This window comes from Symsagittifera roscoffensis, chromosome 3, assembly GCF_963678635.1.
Source record: "Symsagittifera roscoffensis chromosome 3, txSymRosc1.1, whole genome shotgun sequence".
Lineage (NCBI taxonomy): Eukaryota > Metazoa > Xenacoelomorpha > Acoela > Convolutidae > Symsagittifera > Symsagittifera roscoffensis.
Window position 1 is genome coordinate 31,722,602 of NC_087064.1, and position 19,741 is coordinate 31,742,342.

A 19,741-nucleotide genomic window follows, 5' to 3' on the forward strand; every position below is an offset into this window, starting at 1 on the left:
TGCAATAATTCGCTTTTTTGGCGTCTTCATATAATTTCATCGCACTCTTTTTCCTTGTTTCCTGACTGACTTTTTCAGTACCCTCCTTGCTTCCTGTTGCCTGCTCCAAAATGGACGTCTGGTTTTTTTGGAATCCTTGAGCGGAAACCAAGAACCTTGGTATTTAGAGAACGGTCAGAATGACGATGGCGACTATGCAGAGCTAAGCATGAGAAAAAAATACGATCAAAGTACTAGAAACTAAAAATCTACTGAAGGAAGGTCGCGCATGGGAAATGACTGCACTTGTGACATACCTGTAGATTCAGGAAGCCCAATTAGCTTTATCCAGCAAAACGCGTTACCCAATGGAACATCAGATAAAAGAGTTGAACTTCGGGTTCACGGATGACACAACTAACGTTTTCGGGAAAAGCTTAGTCAGAACTGAATGCAACTGGTGGAATTGCAAAAAAACTCGCTTCCTCATCACGGGAGGACTCTAACGAAAACTTTTGGGCAACGGCAATTTCTTTCACTTGGGATAGAAGTAAAACTGCAGAAATGCCCAGTGTCGATTTGTTCACTCAGCCATACGCCGGGAGAGAGTAAGTCCACTAAGCTAACATATTTGTCAAACCAAATCTTTATGAATTTTACAGACTTATTTAATGGAATCAACAGGCTACCAAACGACAGAAAATTACCCATTTCACGCCCCTCTTAAACTGGTTCAAAATTAAAGCAGAAGCTTCTCATTAGTTTGATTATCGGGCGGGAAAGATGATTTGAAAATGAAAAACGAGGATCACATCGAAAAATTCGAAAAAAAGCGACTAAGATTGTTTCATAAGTCAGATTGTAATTTTCAGAAAGAAAGACAGCTCAATTAGAATAGCACTGTAAACAAAACATTTAGTGAAAGGCCAAGTTTTTAAAAACAAATAACAGATGCCGAACATACTTTAATGATAGATAACGTTGCACTGCATCAGAAAAGACCGATGAGCAGGTCTGGTTCAGTTATCTTGACTTAAAAAATGCTTACAGGGAACGCACTAATTTCATGCTTGATTTCATGGTCTTGGCGTTTTGCCCAAGTAATTTCAAATGAAAATCATACAAAAATTGTCATTTAGACCATATATATTTAGCCTCGAAGAAACACTAGAGGAAAACAGATCAATTGTGTATCGAATACTCACTATCCTCGACAAAAACAATATGGCGACGAAATGGAGAAATGTGTAAGTTTCCAGAAAGAGTTAGAATGCTTGCCCTTCCAGATTCGCCAAAGCCTGAGTCATCTGGCCGGTACAGCAGACGCAAACAAAACCTACCAGTTCCGAAAAAAATTCCGAACTCCGTTCATTCTTCGGCTCGATGAACCAATACGTCAAATTGGTCCTTAATTTTTTCTTCTGAGTTCAGCATTACGATCTAAACCAAAAAATCAGTGTACCTTCGGGATGATAGTCGTTCTATTGATATTGAAAAGTTAAACGCAGAAATTGTAAATAATGCTGAAAATAGCCACTTTGACATTAGAAAAGACTAATTTACATGTAGACGCCTCATATAACGGATCAGATGCTACATTTAAACAGCTTTAAGGCGGAGAGTGGAAAACGATCGCATTTGCTTCAAGCCTTTTGATGGGTTTTGTAATGATTTAGTGGACCAATGAATTGGAACTGTTAGGCGTAGTATGGACCTCAGGGCCTTTTATAAATTACCTTTATGGCTCGGAACTTGAAATGGTTACAGAGCACAAGGCTATATTGTCAGCTGTTTTAGCGAAACACAGTAGTATAGCGATGCATTATAGACTAACTCGTTGGGTAAACAGATTTTTACCGTTCAATTTGGAAAATTCACACCTACCAGGGAAAGATATGGGTTTAAGTGATCTTTTATCTAGACTTCTTTCAGGCAAAACTTCACCCTCATCCTTTTATGACGAAACACTTGTCATAAAATCAACAAACAAAATCGAGAATAGTTTTATTGAAGACACTCAATTCTAATCATGTAAACATCATCTCTGTCGCTCCACCGTCGGAAAATACAATTTTCCCGTCGGAAACTAAAATTTCGAGCAATTTGATTCGTCAAATTGTTACTAAGAGCTTTTTTTGGCATCATACTGCTGCTATTGATTTTTGTATGGCTCAGTCACTCAAATCTTGCAATAATTCTCAAGTAAGAACAAAAATTGTTCATCAATTTTCTTACCTCTAGAAAACTTAAAATTTAATTGTAAAAGCTTCTCATTTACTAACAAGGCCTTACTTTTTTCTGTCATGTTAAATGAAAATTTTTACCCGCTGAAATTTAAGCAGAGAAAACCCAATTTTCTGAACTTGTAGTTTTTCCCGAAGAACTTAACATAACCCTTAATTTTAAAGACGATTCTTCTCAAAGTTAGCACGCGTCTCTCTTTAAACGTTATAACACGGATTGGGTATTACCCAAATCTCCGTTAATCTCAGAAAATCTCTGCTCAAAGAAATTGCTTCAGATAAGGACCAAGGACGATAAAATTTTACGGAATCTGATTACGACAACGGCCGACCGATGGGCATGCCTGGCTTGTTCACGAAAAATTATGAAAAAGATATTTATACAAGGGATGAGTTCGTATTTTTTGACAAAAAACTGCTAGCACCAGCGCCAGTTTGCGGAGCCTTCAATTCAATTCGTTTTGTTGAAAGCATGACCGAAAAAGAAACCTATGATGTGACGACTATAATTTCAAACAAGAGTGCTAACGCAATCATCTCTACACCAAAAGCATTTATGTGATGGTCACCCTCAGATTTTTAGCATTAGCAGATTGGCCTGCTAGGAACAACTAAGACTTGATTTGACTTTATTTATCTCTGAATGATATGTAGTTTTCTTATCAATTTTTTTGGTAAAATGTAACTTTAGAACAGACATTTTAATTGAACACATTTCTTATTTCCCTTATTCTTTCAAATTAGCTGTACATATATTGTACATACCTAGTTAGAGTTTTAGAAAATTTGATTACCGTGTACTCATTAACACAAAACTGTGCTATGCAAAATTAACACAGCTAGGACTCATAATGATGAAGCGGATTTGTTTTCGACAAAACTTGAGTATGGGGGACGTATTTTATTGGCTATCTTATGCAATTTTCAGTTAAACGTCCATTTGTAAATTAACAGACGGTTTTTGTTTTTGGATCGACCATTAAATATAAAGTTCCATGAGCTGAGGGTAAATGTGTTAGAAAAAATCCATGAGCGTAAGTGTCAGTTATGGAGCAATATTTTTTCGATTTTTAGTATCTTTTTCCTTCCTTCTATTTTCTTTTCTAGTAGCTCCAATAAGTTTTTTCACTCGAATTTCAGCGATAATAGTCTTAATTGGCATATTCTTCTACTGAACTACAATTTTCATTTGAGTTACTTTTCCTAGCTCGGTTAGAGATTAGAGGCAATGGTCAGAAAGCTACATACAACCAATTTCAGTGAGAACATATTTTTTTCGTATCATTTTGCTCGTTTGCCAGTAAAAAAGACATTTTCTATCGTCGACTTAAGAATCCAATGCTAAAAGAAGACAAGCAAAATCTGATACTCCTAACCAATGCATGAGATTAATCGGGATCAAATCATCAGTTCCATCAAATCATCAACAAATGTGGAAAGAAGAGAAGTCAAACAAAAAATGTCAAAAATTGGGATATTAAAACTCAGTTGATCTATTTCTATCTTTTCATTGAGATGCACTAACATGCAGTCTATTTATGAGTCTGAGAACTGCCTGCATTTGTATTAAGCTGTCATCCCGGGTCGAGGTCCACGACTTAATTCCATCTTTCGCGGAACATTTTTGGCTCGTTCAGACGTTTGTGACCAAATTTTGTCATGATCAGACTTTCGCCACCGAGACGGAGGTCGTGCGACCTGATTTTTGCGACCATATTTGGTATGTCCAAACTTTCGCAACCAAGCTTTGCCATTTCCAGACTTTCGCGATCGAAAAGATCAGCCGTGAGTTTCGCGACCAAGGTGGAGTGCTTTCCAAGCTTCCGCTACCAAAAAGAAAAATCGCAATTTTCGTGAGCCAGCTAGATGCGGCTCCACCGGCGCAACGCAGGAAACGCCTCGAGGGGCGCGACCCGACATGTAGCGGCGAGTTTGGCTTGATCAAATTCTGCCATTTTTGCGACCAAGAGCTCTGTCGCCACTATTGTGAGCGAGGTGGAGACGGTGCAACCGGCGCGTTTCGAAACGCGGCAGCAAGACCGAAGCGACCAAACTCAGCCAGTTTTAGATGTTTGTCATTTCCAGAGCAATGCTGAGATAATTAAGCAAAAATATATAACAAAAATATTTAAGTAATGTTTAAATTCAAAGCGTTTGGTTAGTAGTTTCAAGTGACATTTTATGAGGTGAGGAAAAAGGAAAAATAGCCCCTTAAGTTTTGCCCAAAAAATAACGCGTTTTTTGGCGCGTGCTCCAACTCAAAACTTTTATATATTGGTGCCAAAGGTGCCTGTAGAAGTTTTAGAGTCGGTTGGCCGAAAACCGATGTTGCAAAATAGTATCAAAGGCGGGAGGTGATCGAATCCCTGAGGTGGAAAGCGCCCCAAGGTGGTAAATCTACCCTGCCCCAAAATGAGTTTCTTAAAAATTCTTTGTAAAATATTGGCTGACGATGTTGGCATTGACCAAACAGATACTAGCAAAACATCTTTTAGATTTCTGGTACAATTAATAAACTTATTTGCTTCTATAAACTTTATACGGTTCATTTCTAGAGCTGTCATGGAATTGAACTCTATTACAGTAATTTACATTCTTTTATTCGTAGGTAAGTCTACCATTTTAAACGCTGAACTGATAAAACTGGCATAAAAAAGCTTGAAAAGTGGAGAAAAGAAAACAGTCTGTTAGGCAGCTTATATCAAGCGCGGGTCTGAAATAAACACGTATTGCCAACCCAAACGCAGCTATGTGGCTTTGGTTTTTCATCAAACATTCTAAAAGAAAGCGAAACTATTTTTGCGGTAGAAAAACCCAAACAACTTGATAGTTTTTATGAACACAAAAAGATTTCACAGAAAGTCACAGAGATTTTTTCCTTTAATATCTCACGCAAGTTAATTGATTAAAGAAGCTGTATTAATTACAGTGTGCTGGTGTCCTCCATGTGCGAGGGGAAGTTTTTTGTCCACGACGCCCTCAGCCGACTGGGAGTCTATCGTGTTTTGGATCTCCAATGAAGTCTGGAAGTTCGGCCTTGCATGTCGTCAGCACAGGTTTCTACACAAATCAAAACCTTTTTCGAACTTCATTTTTTGTATGAAGATATTTGCCGACGACTTGTTTGGTCTCGACGACGATTTTGACTTAAGTTGGTAAATCGCCTTTTCAGCTTAAGGAAGTCACCATTTTCCAGTTTTTGAAAATGTCGTCAGCAGTGTTAAAAGCTGTTAAAAAGTTGAGACCATACAATTGAGTTTTGTTTGTGCACTTCTTTCCCTTTTTTGCACACTTTTGGAAGGTTGTGACCACCAAAAATTCAATTTTGTCTCTTTTTTCTTAGGTCAATTCTCCTCGTAATTACAAATCTCTTCATAAGTTAAATTGCGAGACAGAAGTTACAACATTTGATTTTCAGGCAATGAAGTGGACGAAAATTTTGTCACGTTTCTGCCGTTTTCTGTACAACTACCAAAAGTTTACGGTTGAAAGTCTTACTTGTGATAAATGAAACTGTTAACTAAAATTTGTGTATAAAGTTGTTTTAAGGCGTGGCTTGGCTTTTTACGTAGAAGGCGTCAGAGTGGTGTTTTTAAAACCATAAGAACTCTGTGAAACAACAGAAGCAGTTTCAATTTTGGACTTAAAAGTATTCGATTGGAACACTAAAGCTTCAAGCTAAGCCCTTATATGATAAACAGGAACTAAAAATTTTGTAAGGCTCTTATACAGAAGTTGACTGAAAATTTAGTAAAATCAGTAAACGCAGAAAAACAGAGTTTCTTTTTTTTGTGGCTCAGTAGCTTCTTTTCTTCCTTTTTAATTAATAAGGAATTTATATGAGGGCCTAGCTTATTTTCGTAGCTTTCCAACGAAGGCCTTTAAGTCCACAGTCTCAAACTACTTCTGCTATTTACGGGCGATTTTTTATTTTGAAAACACTTCTCCGACAGCCTCTATTCAAATGGCTAAACTACGTCTTATAGTTTAATTCAACTGTGTATCGCAAGTAGTTGTAGAGAAAACAACAGAAACGCTAAAATGATTTTAAAAAATAATTGCTTGAAAACTAAAAGTGACAATTGCATGTCCCGTGACTGCAATATCGATTCGCATCAACGGTTCCTTTAAAAATGTTCTTTTTTTCCAAGTTTTGTTTGTCTAACACAGTTTTTTACACAGTCTAACACATTTTTTTTCGGTCAAGTCGATCGAAACCTAGCCAGTTCGTGTCAATTGGATCAAAAGATAGCCAGTTTTGGTTGAGTAGGTCAAAACAGCTAATTTAGTTCGAATCTGTCGAAAAAACTCAAACAATTCAATCAGGGTAGAGTGTCAAAATACAGATGGGTTATTTACTCATAGATTTTTTTCCAAAAGATCAATTCTGTTAATTTGTCTATTTTCATGCAAATTTTCTCTCAGTTAGTAGTTTTTTTGCCATCAGCCAGTATTACTGTCTGGACGGTTACCACACCCTGAAGAGCACTACTGAGAGCAACTGTGTCGCGGACGCCCTCTTAGAACGAGACGAGGCTGCCTACCTAGCATGGTTTAACATCCTTGTACGGGACCAGTGGCACAGAATCAACATGATCGACTTAAAAAACCCTAGTTAGATGTTCAAGTTTTTCAGTACTGTTGTGATTCAGTATTTTTAGTATGCTATAATCTTGACCTCTATTTTCTTATTACGTACCAGTCAATGTTAAGTCTACGAAGTCCAGTGGACTTCGGTTCACTAGTTGCTCTTTTTAGACTACAGTCAGTTTTAATTCAACCAATACTTTTATTCTCTTTTAACTTTAGTTAGATACAATAGTTACCAGTGGTACATCTCAACTCTTTATTATGGCGCAGTCAACAACTGATTCGAACCTGAGGGGAATACCCGCCTTTTGGCCGAACCACACGGTAGAACCTCCCACCCAATGGAACAATTGGATAGACCAATTCCATTTGGCTATTATCGCGAAGGAAAATCTAGACTTAGATAACCTCAAAGAACCAATGGAAGGGGAGACGACGTTACCGATCCTAGAAGGTGCCCAGGAGTCAGAAACTGACCAACAGAGGAAAGCCAGGGAGGCCAGGAACAAAGAAACAATGCGAGTCTACGAACACGCTGAAGAGAAAAGACTAGCAGAAGAAAAACGGAAATTCGGAGGAATGAGGAGATATGAGGCCGATAAAAAAGTAAGGTCAATCCTATACTTGGCCTTAGGAGCGGAAGGCAAAAGAGTTTTCGCCCAGAAACATCCAAGGGTAAAAGTCCTAGGAATCTCATTCAAGGAATTTTACGAAATGCTAGAATTGGCTTTTATCAAACCAACCAACATAACATTTGAACGATACAAACTATTGAGCAGGAAACAAAAGGATAGAGAATCCTATGAACAATTTTGGGGCGCGTTATCAGATTTAGCAAGATCATGTGAAATTGGAATTAATGCAGAACAGGAGTGGATCAGAGACGTATTTATTTTTAACATGAAAAACTGCGACTTACAACGTAGACTACTTTCGGAAACTCTCAATCCATTGGATGCACTAAACCAAGCAATAATTGACGAAAAAGGCTACTATAACCACCTCAAACTAACCAATATGACTAGATCTTTCAACACGACAGGAAATAGTGGGAGAGGGTATAAAAACTTCAACAACGTAAGAAGGAACCAAGCTTGAACATAGAAAGATCAAATACTTGTATGAAATGCGGGAATGCGTTTACCAAGGGTCATTTGAATGTATGTCCGGCGAAAGAAATTGTGTGTAATATTTGTAAATATAAAGGACATTTCGGAAGACTTTGTAAATCGAAAGGAAGAAAACCCGCTGTAAATATTGTAGATGAAGCTGTAAATAGTCAGAATTGTTCATATTCCCCAGAAGACCTTCAGGTGAGAAGCGAAGAAAATTTTTGCGGAGTGATTAACGCTTGGACCGAAGAGGGGATAAGTGATAACGATGATTATTCCGTTCTCAACATTAGAAAAATCTACGATACCATTGGTTTGGAAACCAAGAAACTTGTCAACATCGGTTTGGGAGACGATGCAATAGTCAACTTTAACATTCCAGTGGATTCGGCAAGCCCAGTGAGCTTCCTGAAACAAAATGTACTTCACGAATTGAAGCTGAGAAATCCACAGTTGAAGATTCAGCCAGTAGAGAAGAAAACGAGGGAACTATATTGCGGATTCACTAACGACACAATCAACATCATCGGGAAAGTGGTAGTGAGATTACAATCCAATGGATGGATCGCGGACGAAACCCCATTTTTCATCACTTCTGGACATGAGAGGAACATACTGCGTAACGACAATCTCCCGAGAATTGGAATAGAGATAGCCCAACGACAGCCTCTACTACCCGTCAACAACATATCACGCCCAGAGTTGTGTAAGTTAAATAACTATTCAGACACGACCCTTAATCTGTATCATAGGTACAAAGGGCTATTTAACAGAGTGGGAAAAATACCATTGGACAGAAAAGTTACTCATTTCCATTCCCCATTCAAACATATCCAAACCAAAGGTAGAAGAGTTCCCCTACATCTACTCAATAACGTAAAAACGGAACTAAATAGAATGGAAAAAGAGGGGCATATCATAAAGTTAAACAAATGCGATGAAGATTGTTTTATAAGTCCAATTGTGATTACAAGAAAAAAAGACGGTAGCATCAAGTTGGCATTAGATTCGAAACTATTAAATAATCAGATATTCAAGAACAAGTTCCAGATGCCAAACATACATGAACTGATCGATAATATTGCACTCCAACTGTCAAGCAAAGAGTCAGGGGAAGTTTGGTTTAGTAGTCTAGATCGAAAGAACGCGTACAGCCAACTACAATTATGCACAGACACTAGCAAACAGTGTAATTTTAGTATCGTGGGGGGCGAAACCGCTGGAACCTATAGGTTTTTAACTGGATTTTACGGATTGGGCGATATGCCAAGCGAATTCCAGAGGGTGATGGATTCCTTATTGAAAGACATTCCTTTTACCAATTGTTATATCGACGACATTTTAATAGCTTCGAAAGGTTCATTAAATGAACACAAAGCGATACTAACAAACATTTTAAACATTTTGGACAACAAGAATATGTCGGTAAAATGGGAGAAATGTGCATTCTTCCAAAAAGAAATAGAGTGGCTAAGTTTCAAGATATCAAAATCGGGCGTGAAACCATTGGTGGGAAAGTCAGATTCGATTAAAAACCTACCAAACCCCAAAAATATATCTGAACTTAGGTCTTTCTTTGGGTCGATCAATCAGTATATGAAATTCGTCCCGAATTTTTCTGCTCTAAGTTCCCCCCTACGACCACTTCTCGTGAAGAAATCAGTCTACCAATGGAATGACGATCATACTAAAGCTTTTGATGAACTAAAACAACAGATAGTGAAGATAACAGAGAACAACCATTTCGACATAAAAAGGATGTCAAGACTAAAGACAGACGCTTCTCATAACGGCTTAGGAGCTACATTAGAACAATGGGATGGAGAAAATTGGGTAACAATAGCATTCGCCTCCCGATTTTTAAACAACCACGAAAGTAAATACTCGACAAACGAACTTGAATTGTTGGGAGTAGTCTGGGCTACAGAACATTTTAAAAATTACTTGTATGGCGCTGAATTTGAAATTGTGACGGACCATAAGGCATTATTATCAGCATTAAATGCAAACCAGAGCTACAAAACTATGCATAGCAGATTAACCCGTTGGGTAAATCGACTGTTACCATTTAATTTCAAGATCAAGCACATTCCGGGAAAAGAAATGGGATTTACAGATTTATTGACGAGACTACTTTCAGGAAAAGCACTCCCTACATCACACTACGATAGCGAATTTGTAGTGGCTACAGTACAAAAGATTGTAGAAAACCTCTCTGTAAAAAACGATTGTAAAAAGAATAATTGTAAAAAGAACGAAGTGTATAATCCATTGGATGTAAATACGATTAGTAACTTAGATTGTAATAATCCAATGGGTGGAAAGAAAGATTTATCGCAAAGCATCCAACGGTCGTTCTTCTCGAATATTCTGAATTACGTAAACGACACTATCAGAATTTGTAATTCCAATCACTCGCGTTCAGAGTCTTGCACAAGCGGTTGTGTTCCATTAAATTTATCAAAATTTGATTTCATTTATTTTTACTTATCAGACAAAAAATTTTATCCTTTCTTGCCCAATCAGTATTATTAATCAATCAGTCATTAAATTCAGATTAAAAAAAACAGTTACAAGAATTTATTACATCGGTCAACTTGTTAAAAATTTCCTTCAGGGCAGAAAAGAAAGGAATCTTCTTGAATTTTAATAACGACACAATGTCAGACCTTCACAAGAAATTATTGGCCAAGTACAAGGGAGATCTCAGATTGCCTGACAAACCCGTTATCACTCTCAAATCATTGCTCGAATAAGCTGATTAAACTCATGACGGACGAAGATAAAATCCTCAAGGAGATAAAGAAGGCGGTACAGGAAGGCAAACCATTGGACAAATTCGGAGCCTACTTAAAGAACTTCCAGAGGGATATCCACGTGAAAGAAGGACTGTTATTCAACGATAACAAACTGATAGTGCCGGCTGCATTACGATCACCATTCCTGTCACTCCTTCACGAGACTCATCCAGGGCAGTTCGGGATGAAAGCCCTGGCAGAAAACATCTGGTGGCCACACCTATACAGAAAGATATACCATCATGGAAAGAATTGCACTAAGTGTATAATGGCCGGTAAGAACCTAAAAGTGTTACTAGGGACGAACAAGACTGAGAAACTACCGATTCTGTCCGAACCAAATGAAGAAGTAGATTTAGACTTTGCTGGCCCATTTGACAAGAGTTGGGGTAACGCAAAATACCTTTTGTTATGCACTGATCGCTTTTCAAAGTTTCCGTCTGCGAAGGTAGTAAACAACACCTCGACTTCTTCAATTTTAACTTTCATGACAGATTACTGCCATCTTCACGGATTTCCAAAGTCCATTAGAGCTGACCATGGGTCATGTTTTACTTCGTTTGATTTTAGAAACTTCTGTGAGAAGAACAACATTAATTTAATTCTATGTACGGTTGGTGATCATAGATCCAATGGAGTAGTAGAAAGACTCATTTACACTGTCAAAGCTAAGCTTCTGGCAATGTCGTTCAACGATCCAAAACCATCTTTAAATACGGCTATTGATAAAATTATTTGGAACATACGCTCGACGAAACAATCATCCATTGGATGCTCTCCTTTCTCAAAACATTTTAATAGATCTCCCAGCACGTTCTGGAAATGTTTGGTCTCTCACGCAATTAGTTTAGATAAGGGGAAATCAATCTTAATGAAGGACAGAGCATAAGACTGGGGGGCTGATGACGCGTTCGAAGATGGCTATCTGGAAGACAGAGCAATTGATGAAAGAGGGTATGAGAGCGACCCTGCTGACAAAGTAGATAGAAATCTCCAGCGAGCCCCACTGTCAAATCCTTTCAGCCAAGGAGGTAACTGGTTTAGGAAAACAGTTAACAGGAGGGAAGGAGAACCTTATTTTAAACCACTGGGGAGTAATCCTTTGTCAGACACGAAACATACGGTCACATTAGATAACGGACATGCGATAAGAAAATCTGACTTAGCTTTTAACAAAACCCAACCGGCAGCTCCTAAGACATTCTCCGCAAGACCGAATTCGCTAATTAATAGTAATGATTTAGCAGGCAAGCGAAAAAGAAACTCCCCTTCCAAGAGACGAGACTCAAATATAGGAGGCCCTTCGATGAGTTACACACCAACGGGTGGAAATTCCAGCAAAAAGAGAAGAACAATCATCACGAGCTCGAAAGGTTCAAAATTCGACTTTAATAACCTAGATTCGTCGTTAGAGTTAGACCTTTGGGATAAAGTCATTGACGACTACTTGGGTACGGAAGCGGAAACTGTATGTAATACACCGACTGTTAACCTTCATAGTGATTTAGATCAACCAAGGAGTACCGTGACAAGCCAGACAAATACGCAGACAATGGTCACTTTACCAACGGGCACAAGTTACGACCCAATTCGAGTGGATAGCTCTCCGGAGAAGACAGTGGAGACACCAAAGACCCCGATATCTGCAAAACTTCGTGCAAGAAGAAATCCAGGCCCCCCGAAATTCTATGGCGATAGACGGTTTATCGACCAAGTGACGCTCGGAACGGAGACCATTAGTGCAGTAGACTCCGATGACGAACAGGTTATTACGTTTTCCGGTGCAAAGAGTCCAAAACAAAATTTATCATACTGTACGACGTCCCCCTCGGATTATCTTACACCCATTGATGAGATCCCACGTCATACGATTTTGGTTGCTGAAACCACACAAGACCAACTCTCTACACCGTCATCTCAGGCGACAAGGACCGCATGGGTATCGCCACCATTGGTAGAAGTTACCAGTAATACCCACGATGACGACGGCAGTGACATATCCTCGGGTATCGATACCGATGTAAGAAGAGAGGCAGATAATTTCCATACTAGATACAACTCTACGGTCACAAACTCTGAAAACTTTTAAACTATGGTAACATGACATGTTTTGTATTTGATTCAGCTTTTATCCATTGGATACCCAAAACTTTTTTTTTATTTACCTAGTTAGTGAGTTAGTTAGTTTGCTTTAACTGTACAAATGCTACATAACCCCAATTGTACATATCATTTTGTACATTCAGTGTTGATATCTGTGTAAACCTGTAAATAGCCTGTATATATTACCATATAATCACCTCCATTTGTAATTTGTACTCTCTGTAAAAATCCATTGGTGCTAAAAGCGGTTACGTTTTGTTTCTTCTTTGGCCCTGGTGGAGCGAGGGGAGATGGAGTATATGTGTGATATTGGCTACATCGTCGAGCGGGCAGATATTAAATTTTTGTGCAGTGGGGAATGTTGTGATTCAGTATTTTTAGTATGTTATAACCTTGACCTCTATTATCTAATTACGTACCAGTCAATGTTAACTCTACGAAGTCCAGTGGACTTCGGTTCACTAGTTGCTCTTTTTAGACTACAGTCAGTTTTAATTCAACCAATACTTTTATTCTCTTTTAACTTTAGTTAGATACAATAGTTACCAGTGGTACATCTCAACTCTTTATTAAGTACATGTTTTTGTTACCTATCCGTCGGATGGTATACAGGAAGATAATCAGGCACCTGCTATAAGAATTGAAATAATTCTGCAAATTGCGCTCAAAAACATCCATGAATGTTCCAAGAAATGACTCAGCATTTTAATTTGAATTTCTTCGGAGTTTTTACTCAGCAATTTTGAGCAAATGAAAAATGATAGAAGCAGTTTTTGTTGTTTAAAACTAAAATCAATATTTAGGTTCGCGTAGCTAGGATGAAATAGGTTGCTATTCCTCGATGTGGCTCAAGGTGTCTAGAAAGATAAATTTTCAACAAATGAGGTAGTTTCCAAAAGTTAAAATTTCTACATTTTTAGAGTCGTGTTGCAAAATACAGACCCAGAAGTATATAATTTATGGGTATAAGAACAAGCAGATGACTCCAGATGCCTACATGGATAAACTGACGAATTATGATGACGAAGACAAACCCCTCAATTACATAGCTGTAAGTGGACATACTCGACAAACCAAATGAAAAAGCTAAGAAGGATAGCTGGTTGCTGTGCAACTAGCACAAAAAATTCCAACCACAATCATAAAAAACTAAAAATAAAAAAGAAATAGTTTCTTTCAAATTGTGCCGTTTTTTTTTGTTCGGGGTATGATGAGATGAGAGGATCTGAACGAAGATCTAAGTTTGAAGCATATTCGATAGGAATGGGGGGCAGCTGCTTTTTTTCAGTTCTGGTCAGGGGCGGATTTAGGGGGGCGGGGGGCGGACGCCTCTCTCTCAGGGATTCGACACCCTGCCGACCAAAGGGTCCCCCTTTGGTACTTTTTAAGGAAACCATTTTAGGCCGACCAACCCCAAAATTTTTTTATAGGCGCTTGTGACGCCACGATGAATAATTTTGAGGGTAGAGCGCGCCGAAATTTTCCAAAAAATGCCTAGAAACGCCTTTTTTGGCCTGTTCTATAAAATATTAAAAAATTTGATAATTTTCTTATTCCCAAGAAGTTTTTTGCTCCCAAGAAGGCGTTAAAAGAAACATCGGGAGCAATTTTTAAGCGTTTGTAATCCCCATGGAAGAACAGCCTCCTTCTCACTTTCTTTGGTCGTGAAAATGAGTTAAAAACCTCTCATCTCTTCAGTTACCCCACCCCGAAAAACACGTTTGCAAAAAGGTGGAATTTTGTTACTATGTAGACATTCGCATAAGTTTAAGCATTGCATTAGTCTCTTATACTGAACAATTTTGTTTCAATAATACCATAAGGATATATATAAGGAGATACAATGAAATCTACAATGATGAATCCGAGAAAAAAAACAATTTGCAATTTTAAAAATACCTTTTAAAATACCTCTAAGTTGTATTGGGCTCAATGAATCATAGTTTTTTCTAGAAGCCTTCAATAGATCTAAGTATTGTGATTACTTCATTTTGCGAAAAATGATCCGATTTCTTCAAATATCTTGCATGCATTCCACAGGACTGGATTCAAATTACTTCAAAACGTATATTTTTTCAGGCAATCTATATTCCTGACATATGTCAAAACCTAATCATCGAAGTCGGATTTGGACCCGGGTCTCTTCGGAGGAACCACCATCTGAGTGTAGTCGAAAATGCAACCTACGTCATGGCAGGCCGCGATCTACCTCAACTTGGTATAAATCATATCGACACGAGAGTGTTTGACTACCAAAATCCAGGGAAACATCTAACATTCCATTGGTTCAAACATACGATCATGTGCAGAGACAACGCGTGGATTTGCGAGGACCCTGGAAAATTAAACGAATCGAGGGACGGTGGTGAAGGCGGAAGTCGAAACTCAGGCGGCGAAGGGGACGGAAGTGGAGCGATCGAGGGAAAAAAGAAATATAAGGGAGGAAAGAAAAGTCAACGCAAGAAAAGTGCAAAACATAAACAGCAATCATTATGAAAAAAAGTTTCAATCATGAATTGTCATCTTTAAATCGGCACTATTAACAAGTAAATCAGAAAAACAAAAGGAGTAGAACATTGCACGACTTTTTATAGCAGTCGTTGCAAAAAAATATGATAGTTTTTCATGAAGACTAAAAAATCCATCTAGAACAAGAAGACGAAAAATCGTCAGCCCTCAATTCGTTGGCTGTATAACAAATTACTCTGTATAGCAGCAGTCTAAAACGGTCGGATAATTAGCCTTTTTGAAAAGCGTCACAAAGTTTTTTGTTAACATTGAATGCTCAGCGCAATAGTACGATTTTAATTTTCAACTGCGACTCACTAGCCTTTGGCATCAGGGGCAAATTTAAGGGGGGCGGACGCCCCTTCCTCGGGGATTTGACCCCCTGCCGACTCAAAGGGTACCCTCTTTGTACGATCCATTTAAGGTATCCATTTTTGGCGACAGACACTAATAAATTTCTAAATATTTACTAAATTTGAGGGGGGAGCGCGCGCCACAAAATTTTGGTCAAAATTTTCAAAAAAGTGCCTTAAGTGCCTGCTTGGCCAAAACAGGGTCTTTTAAGTGCTTTGGGAGAGCTCGGAAAATCAATTTGAACGATCTAAAAAAAGGTCGACAAAATTTTCGAAAACTGTTTGGAAATCCTCCCCTCCCTCGAGCAAATCCTAGATCCGCCCCTGTTTGGCATGATACAAATCTCATTATTTTATTGTTTCTGCGCTTTTCAGCCCTCCCCCCGCAGACAATTTCCTTCAGTTGAATATAGCCTTTGCCCTGAGCCCTGCCGCCATAATTGTTCCGAGCATTTGAAAAATGGGAAACATCTTTGTATTCGGGTGTTTTAAATTTTTGCTTTTTTTAGTGTTCTTGCAACATCAGGTACCACATATAACCATCTGAATGGGTCGAATGACATTTCATATTTTGGGAATCAAAAACTTCAAAAATTGAATTAGTTTCTGCAAAAAATAGAAAGTTGGTTTTTAAGATTTTTTTTGTTAATATAAACAGCTTTCTGGAAAAACGGTTTTCCAATCGGCCTTTTTTGCTATGACTATCGAATACATTTTTTCGTTCACATCCTTTTATCACACCACGCAAAAAAATACACTAATTTCAAAAACCTTTTTTTTATTTTGTAGATTATGATCGGAACATTTTGTAGTTTTTGCACAGTAACTGGCAAGGGGGGGGGGGGCGGATCTAGGATTTTCTCGAGGGGGGGGGGGGGGGGGATTTTCAAGGAATTTTCGGAAATTTTGACAAACTTTTTTTTAGGTCGACCTAACTGATTTTCCGAACTCTCATAAAGCAGTAAAAAGACGCTATCTTGGCCAAATTGTCTGCGCCGCAGGCAAATTTTTTAAATAATTTTTATCACTACCAGAAACATTATAACTTCCATCAGCACCTTCAGTCACAAGTCAAACATCATCAACTACCTTCCTCACAAACTTTACAAGTCATCTAGAAGACCCCTCCACTGTGTGGCCAACATCTCGATAGCAACTGACTCCTTAATTGGGCATAAAACAGACTACAGTATAGACAGGATATTCACAAAGATATTCGAGAACATAATATCCAAATGCTTTCACGAATGAACATAATATCCAAATGCTTTCACAAAAAAAACTAAACAATTTAGTTCATCGTCCATTACCAATTTCACCATTGGAAGATAAACAATTTCACCATGATTGTGAAGATAACCAACAAAAAACACAACCTAAATATGCAAATAACCAGGTCACACAATATGAATTTGAACCACAAAAAAAGCAGTTTTTGGGCACTTTCTGGACATTTCTGGAAATTTTCAGGGTCGGTCGGCCAAAATTGGATTTCTCAAAAAATACCAAAGGGGTGACCCTTTGGGTCGGCACATCTAACCGCTAAATCCGCCCCTGTAACTGGCTATCCTTGTTTGTTTCTGTTTTCGTTTTCACTGCCTCGCTGATTTTTTTTGTCTGTTAACATTCTCACCGTTTTTCTGAAACAGTAGTTGAACGGCCCCACGCTGCAAAAGAGAAATTAGGCTGAAGGCCATGAAGGCCATGAACGCTAGCTACGGTGCTTGTAAACGTCGCTATGTTCGAAGCCAATCTAAATGAGATCCAGGGACATCAACTTATATGAAAGTTTGAATGCGTTTTGAATGAGTTTGAGTTAAAAGTGCCGTCGCCACGAGAAGTTTTGTGACCGATTGGAGGTCAAAAAAAGAAGCCTCCAAGAGTTCGATCAACAAAAAGATAATTGCTCGGAATAATTGAATTTATTCGGTTGGCTGATTTGCTTGCGACCTCCAGGTTGATTTCTGGATCGCTCTTTCGTCGTTTGACTACTTTACATTATTTCGAATTCTTTTCAGGTTGATCGTATCCGAGTTCTGGGCCAAATGAGTGGTCGGCTGAAAGTTTCAAAATTGTATTGATGTCGCTCTTATTTTTGTCTGAATTTTTCATTTCAGTTTTTAGTTACTAATTTCCGATCTTTTGTCCGCAAACTGCTGACTGGCACCTTCATTTGGACAATTTTTGTTTGTTTTCTTCCTTCATTCGTCATTACGAATTGAACCGATTAGATATTTCTACTAACTGAATGCTTTTCAGGTTCGTTCAAATTTTTTATCTGGTAGAATCCCTCATAGGCGAAGGACAGAATGGGTGAAAATAAAAATCAACCAATCAGGTTTCAGTATTCCAAAATCTGGAAAGAAAGCGTAAAAATCTCAAAGAAAATGAATAATTACATAGTCCTAATGGTGATAGTGGCCGAACAAAAAAACAGCAGAAATATGCACAGTTTTCAATTTGTCACTGACCACCGGCGAGTTGAAACAAGTTTTCTATTTCAAGAGTTTCGTTTTAAAAGAAGCAAAATATTGCTTCATTTAATTCTTTTTCTGGCAGTTGAGTCATATCATGAAATTACTTTCGAATGTTTTTGTTTTTGGTCCTTCGCACATAAGTTTTTTGCCTATTTGGCCCTGCGCTCATGAGAATAGCTCCCTTTTCATCACAGTTGAATTGACTGTCATCTGGATCATTGGCTTTATAGATTTGCCGATATCTTTTTTCTTCATCTTCTTCGCTTCCCTTCTGTTTTTAGGCAGCGGCCGCAGTAGTACTCCCTCATTAACCTTGAAAAATTGATCACACATTGAATTTCAGCTTAACAATATTTTTTACGCGTGATGCTTTCTCATAAAATATGGTAGAATTAATATTATCAATTTGACTAATTTTGGTTAATTACTGCACTATTATATTTTGATCTATTAACGCGGTAATTTTCTCTGGCTCAAAAATTGTCCCGTTTTGGTTTGAAGCCAGCTAATTGGAACTTATAATACATTGCTAGACTCGAATTGCATAAAACTATTTGTATATAGCATGTGGTCTGATTTTGAAAAAAAGTGAAAAAATTGGATTTGTTTTTCAGTTTTTGAACATTAATAAGATGACCTTTTCCTTTATGGGCTGAAAATTTATGGTTTTCCTGATACGACTAGGCTTGTTGCTCCGACCATTGAAAATGGGGAGTAACTTTATATTCGGATCTGTTTTAGTTTTTTTTGAACTTTTTTTAAATTTAAAGCAAAATCAGGTACCACAAATAATCATCGGACAGGGTCAAATGGTATATTAAATCATGTTCATGTGATTATATCATATGAAAATTAGAATTCTGTGCTGAAAAAATTGAATTCACTAAAAAGAAAAATAGCTTTGGAAGCTTCATTTAGCTCTTCTCTGGCAAAAAAAAAATTCTTTAGAAAATATTTCGATTTTTTTTCAGGTTTTGTTAAATAAAACTTTCGAAGACCATTGGGTTTCGTTTACTCCTAATTCACTTATTTTCAACGCGCTCGTACAGCTGCATCATCACACGACGTACAAAAAAGACACTAACTGGACCAAAAAAAAGTTTCGGAACATTCTGTCCTACTTGCATAGCAACCAGCTATCCTTGTTATTTCTTGCAGAAGTTTCGTTTGTCAAACGTGAACTTGAAGGTTGAACATTAGTTTATTTAGGAGTCCGATAAGAAGGCTTCTATGTTTAAATTGTAAAGTCGACAATGTTACTTTAAAATGGCATTCAGTTTCTTCTATCTTGTATTTTTGTCGTTGCTCAAATGCGTGTCGGCCGGCTTCTCTTCTGGCCATTGTCCCACTGGTCTGGGTGAAAGAATCCGTCAGAATCAGCTAACTGGTCGCTGGTTTGAGATCGAGAGGTCAAACTATGCGCCGTACGAGAAGGAAAGATGCAATTACAATAACTTCACTATAAAACATGGACCCTTCAGTTAGAAACAGTAGTTAATCTATCTGCTCATAGTTTTTTTTAAAAAACTGATTTCTATAGAGCTTTATATACGAGAAATAAATAACCGCTGGATTGAC

General features: G+C 38.0%; 1 long non-coding RNA gene across 1 annotated transcript; it reads left to right on the forward strand.

Moving 5' to 3' along the window:
- Window positions 1–4,731: 4,731 nt before the first annotated feature.
- Window positions 4,732–6,830, forward strand: LOC134842728 (uncharacterized). Its single transcript, XR_010162539.1, has 3 exons — window positions 4,732–4,830; window positions 5,152–5,278; window positions 6,670–6,830. It is a non-coding gene; the product is annotated as an uncharacterized LOC134842728 (long non-coding RNA).
- Window positions 6,831–19,741: the final 12,911 nt, after the last annotated feature.